At 39.4% G+C, this 6,000-nt stretch overlaps 1 non-coding gene across 1 annotated transcript; it reads right to left on the bottom strand.

Moving 5' to 3' along the window:
- Positions 1-5,430: 5,430 nt before the first annotated feature.
- Positions 5,431-5,505, bottom strand: Trnas-uga (transfer RNA serine (anticodon UGA)). The gene has a single exon. It is a non-coding gene; the product is annotated as a tRNA-Ser (tRNA).
- Positions 5,506-6,000: the final 495 nt, after the last annotated feature.

A 6,000-nucleotide genomic window follows, 5' to 3' on the forward strand; every position in this document is an offset into this window, starting at 1 on the left:
TTCAATTTTTTAACACATCTGTGATTTTATAACAATGAAAATAATCCATTATATAATATAATGTAAATTGATAGATAAAAAATCTACTCACCAAGTGATGGCAGGTTAAACTTTTTCGAGATTTCGGAGCCAGTGGCTCCTTCTGGCAGAAGAATTGAAGCTTTAAGGTTTTCAAATCTTGTCTGGTGCAGTCCCCAACAATCACCCCTTCTGGTAAGTCTCCCTTGACCTGAGGTTCTAGGTGACTTTTCTGAACTGTACCCCTTTCTCTAAACCTCTCCAGTGCTTTTCCTTCACCCCTTCCTTCCCCTTCAACTCTTCTGCAAGGAGGAGGAGCCACTGGCTCTGAAAGCTTGTAAAAGTTAGACCCTTTGGTGTGCGTGTTCCCATGCCACTGCATTGTGAGTGGATTTTTTTATCTAGCCATTTACATCACATCTGTGGTTTTGTTTTTTAAGAATTGATGAAATTTATTTACCACAAATTATTGCATAAACATTGTGCCCTACATTTAATTTCCTTCACTTTTACAGATTTTATGCAGTGTAACGGAGATAATTGTGATTTTTAATCATGTATGCCAATTACATATATTTTTGCTCATATTTTGGGGGTTTTAACATTTTCCTCAGTTTCGCATATTTTAAGTCTGGCCGCACGAAAACGTAAAATAGTGGTTTCACTGTAGTGACAGTTTGTGCCGCAAATGGGGAAATCCACTGACACTGATATATGCAGTAAGTGCAGATTGTTATGGCCAAACACCTGGGAAAGAGCATCTCGGAAATTGCAAAGCTGGTCAGCTCCTCCCATGAGCATTGATGGATAGTGGCTGAAGGACAGTGTAACCATAACTGTGTGAGAAGGTGTTGACACCCACATGTCATGTCCACAATGTGGAGGTCACAGGATTACCTGTCCATAAAGCAGAATATGCAGTGATTTGTGTAAGGTCTGATGACAGAGTAAAAATGTGGTGCAGGCGAAAGTGTTTCAGGGCACACCGTTCTGCACACATTGTTGAACATAGGCCATCACAGCAGATGACCTGTGTGTTCCCGTGCTGACCCAGGTATATTTGCAGTAGGCATGGGATCATATATTAGACCATGGATGAATGGAAATGGGTTACCAGGTCGGATGAATTGTTTTTCTTATTATATATCATTCATGATCATGTCTGTATATGCTGTCATCCAGACGAACAGCTGCTCAAAACACACCACTTCCATGGACTCAAGCTAGTGGAGGCAGTATTATTATGCTTTGGGCTTCATTTACGTGATCCTCCATGGGGCTTGTGATAACGAAAGGCGTATAGTCATCTGTGGAATACATTAACATTCTGTGGACTGCTTTCATTCCTTAATGCTTGATACCTTTCCCAACAGTGATAGTCTCTTCCAGCAGGATACTGTCACTGGGCAAGAATCATGCTACAATGGTTTGAGGAGAATGAGAACTCACATTGATGTCTTGGCCATCAAATTCACCCAAATTGAACCTGATGGAACACATCTGGATGCTATCAGACACCAGCTCTTTGCCTGCAAATCACTGGCCTGTAATTACAGGAATTGCAGGATATGTGCATAAGCATCTGGTGCCACATACCTCTGAAATCTGCCAAGCAGTTGTCAAGTCTATGCCTCACAGTATGGCTGCTGTGCTATGTTTCAGTTAAGCTAATAAGCAGTTGGTCATAATGTTTTATTTCATCATTGTATATGAGAAAAAGCTGCTTTGGAAGAAAAAGCTACTGCTCCTCGACTGACACTATTTAACTACTGTTTTAAATCACTTTAAAAAGCATTTACATAATATTACAGAGAACACTATCAGCTGTCTACACACTGCCCAAGTAAAAACTTTTGTAATACAGTGTTAAATAGAACTCATATTCATGAGTATCAGTATTCTGATAAATCATAGAATAAGTAGCTAATAAGGTAATATTTTACTTAGTCTTTGATGCTCCAGGATTTTTCAATTTCCTTGCAGTCTATTCTAGATTGTTTCACCAGAGTATAAAACTCCATCCTGAACCCCAAAAAGGGATGCATAGTTAGTAAGGAAAATATTTTCCATAACAGTATTGTGGTTTTGAATTGCACAGCTCATGTTAAAGACATTCTTTTTATCAACCCCAACACCATCAAGGAGCATATGTATTTGCATGTAGGTGTAAGAATCCCTAGGTCCCTGAAGTTTCTGCAATATGTTAAATTATCAACTCAAATGAGTCTCTAGAATATATATTGTTTTAACCTTAGCTGCTCTGTCTGCATGTCAACATAATGTGAGAGATTTGTGAATGCAAAGCAGGCAGAAGTATTCTTATATGTTTACTTATCCATGTGTGGTGCTACTTCAGTTTATTATCCAACAAGATATCTAAGAACCACAAACATGCAGCCTCACCCAGTGTGTACCTGCTGATGTATATTTCTGCTACATGTCAGTCATTTTGATCACTTTGGAAGTGTGTGATAAGAGTCTTTGTAAGATTAAGTATAAGCTTGCCCATTATTCTCTTGGTTGTGAAATAGAGGCTAGCAGTAATCAGATGGTCAAAAAGACTAAGATCATTCTGTTAGGAAGTAGTTGAGGGAGGGGAATGTCGGAAACAGTACAGAACTACCTTTTTACAGAATATCATGTGTAAGCAGCATTTTTAAGCCAAGTGCTGACATAAGCAATGTCATCTGTAATTCTGGCTGTCTGGGGAAGCTCTGGGCAAAGAAAAAAATCAGTGGTTATTGCAAGTAGTAGTTTGGATTATAAATTCAACTGAGTGTTTCAGGATAACATCATGCACATCATAAGCAATGCTCCATGTACTATCGTAAGAATTTTATCAGGTACCACCAACTGAATTAAAAAATAACTGGTAGAAGTATTCTGCTGAACATTTATATGGAGTCTCAGGAGTTAACTCTACAGAGTACAACAATCACACATAGCTCTCTCTCTCTCTCTCTCTCTCTCTCTCTCTCTCTCTCTCTGTGTGTGTGTGTGTGTGTGTGTGTGTGTGTCACCCATCATACAGTCCCACCATATGACATGGTCTACGTCTGAATGTTTCTGAGCACAGGTTGTTTGAATGATTAATTTCCAAAGGCATTAGGCATCCTGTTTAACCAGATCACTGCGTCCAAGCTTTGATATTTTGTACCTTTTTACTAGCATTTGTTTTTTTTTTTTAATTTTTAGAATACACACATCTGAAAACCAAATATAAGGAATAACCACGGACACAGTTGCAATAATCAATAAAGGAAAAACAAGAACACTCGTTTCAATGGCAGAAAGGCTAATAACAGTATTACATGTGGACTTTTCCATTTGAACGTCAGAAGACAGATAAATAAGAAAGAGTAGATTCTTATACAAATATATGTGATTTTACTAAGATGTCTATGCTGTTGTTTTAATCAGAGTATTAAAATCTCATGCTTGCATTTTAGTGCCCACCTTGAGTTAGCTTTCTGATTATCTGATGGATCAAGTTTATTCTTGAAAGAGTGAAACACACGATAGTAATACCTATTTTTAAAATTGGAAATACACAATTATACAGTTGCAGAGCTGCTTTCCTTCTTCTCATGGCCTCAATTTTTGATAAAGTAGCTTACAACTGAATATTGAATCATGTGTCTGAAGATAACTTATCACTTCATCTTGATTCCCTTAAAGGCTTTTCTACAGAGGAAAAAATACCATAAACGGACAGTCTTTGTGTAGAAAGTAAATAAGAGAATTCTAATAGAGGAACTAAAATTAATTGGTGTCTACATTCGGGGCTTGATCCACTGCTGTTCATGACCTGTGTAAATGATTTGCCTGTAACATCAGAGGACTCTTCAAAAATTGTGATGCTTGCTGATTCCTAGTAAGCTGATAAAAATGCCCAGTGGCTGATGAAGTGTGGAGGGTTATGGGTGGAGTAGGAGGGGGTTACAGTGGGATAGTCTGATTAAATAAGTAGAGAAAAGGGATGGAATGTGGACGGGGCAGGAGGGTAGGACAGCACACCACACAATCTATAGTGCAATATGACTGAAGCATGCCTTTAAGGTAAAAGGTAAGCCTCTTCCTGTAAGAGGGTAACAAATGGGGTAAATGTACTAAAGACAAACACGAAGTAATGGGGCAATTCATTTACAAATATAGTAATGTAGTACAAAACACAAGTTCTATTGTTTTAGACAACTAGGCTAAAAGACTGGGTTTGTGACTAAGCAAGCTGGGATCTTTTTACTTCCTCTCTTGTTTTGCCATCTGCCTCCTTAAATTCATTTTATTTTCATTTTTGCCTAATTATCTTTAACATAAATGAGTATAATCTGCATTTTCATAAAACAGAAAGTTTGGCCCTCACTCTTAAGAAATATAGCACCAGATATAATTTTGTGCATAGTTTTGCATATGTAATAAATTTCCTAATTTATTTTGACTATTTGTAGTTAATATCTTTTGTTATAGGGTGAAATCAGTAATTTTTTGTGATTTAGATTCTATCATTGACTTATAAACACATATAAATTCTATACTAATTATAAACATTTGGAAGAAGAACTACTAGGATTCTTTAAGCATTTATTTAGCTTTATTTGAAAACATGATAGCAAAGCCAGCCCTTATTTAATACCAAAAGTCTAATTGTTCAGGATTTGGGCCACACATTTACCACCACGGAGACAGAATATGGATAGCATAATACAATAAATTTCAATTCTTAATAACTTTTCCTGCAGATGGTCTGTTTAAGCTGACTTTGTTAGTTGCTCCAGTAGTCAAGTTCAGAACCTGTCTAGGCGAGCAGATAAGTCTGGTGACAGTGGACCATGGTTGCAAGTATAATGCAGCAAAATTATTTGCATTACACTAGAAGATATGACTTCACTAATGAAATTTAGACTGCAAGGGGTTCAAAATTTCTGTTCCACACAAATCAGCAAATAAATCAACATGTCACCAAACTGATCACTTTCCAACATAGTTAGCACTGAGATGACAAAAAAGCAAATTATGCTGAATTTGTAAAGAATATTAATATTCCCAGAATGAGATTTTCACTCTGCAGCAGAGTGTGCGCTGATATGAAACTTCCTGGCAGATTAAAACTGTGTGCCCGACCGAGACTCGAACTCGGGACCTTTGCCTTTCGCGGGCAAGTGCTCTACCAACTCAGCTACCGAAGCACGACTCACGCCCGGTACTCACAGCTTTACTTCTGCCAGTACCTCGTCTCCTACCTTCCAAACTTTACAGAAGCTCTCCTGCGAACCTGCAGAACTAGCACTCCTGAAAGAAAGGATATTGCGGAGACATGGCTTAGCCACAGCCTGGGGGATGTTTCCAGAATGAGATTTTCACTCTGCAGCGGAGTGTGCGCTGATATGAAACTTCCTGGCAGATTAAAACTGTGTGCCCGACCGAGACTCGAACTCGGGACCTTTGCCTTTCACGGGCAAGTGCTCTACCAACTGAGCTACCGAAGCACGACTCACGCCCGGTACTCACAGCTTTACTTCTGCCAGTACCTCGTCTCCTACCTTCCAAACTTTACAGAAGCTCTCCTGCGAACCTGCAGAACTAGCACTCCTGAAAGAAAGGATATTGCGGAGACATGGCTTAGCCACAGCCTGGGGGATGTTTCCAGAATGAGAATTTCACTCTGCAGCGGAGTGTGCGCTGATATGAAACTTCCTGGCAGATTAAAACTGTGTGCCCGACCGAGACTCGAACTCGGGACCTTTGCCTTTCGCGGGCAAGTGCTCTACCAACTGAGCTACCGAAGCACGACTCACGCCCGGTACTCACAGCTTTACTTCTGCCAGTACCTCGTCTCCTACCTTCCAAACTTTACAGAAGCTCTCCTGCGAACCTGCAGAACTAGCACTCCTGAAAGAAAGGATATTGCGGAGACATGGCTTAGCCACAGCCTGGGGGATGTTTCCAGAATGAGAATTTCACTCTGCAGCGGAGTGTGCGCTG

Source organism: Schistocerca cancellata, chromosome 1, assembly GCF_023864275.1.
Source record: "Schistocerca cancellata isolate TAMUIC-IGC-003103 chromosome 1, iqSchCanc2.1, whole genome shotgun sequence".
NCBI classification, from domain to species: Eukaryota; Metazoa; Arthropoda; class Insecta; order Orthoptera; family Acrididae; genus Schistocerca; species Schistocerca cancellata.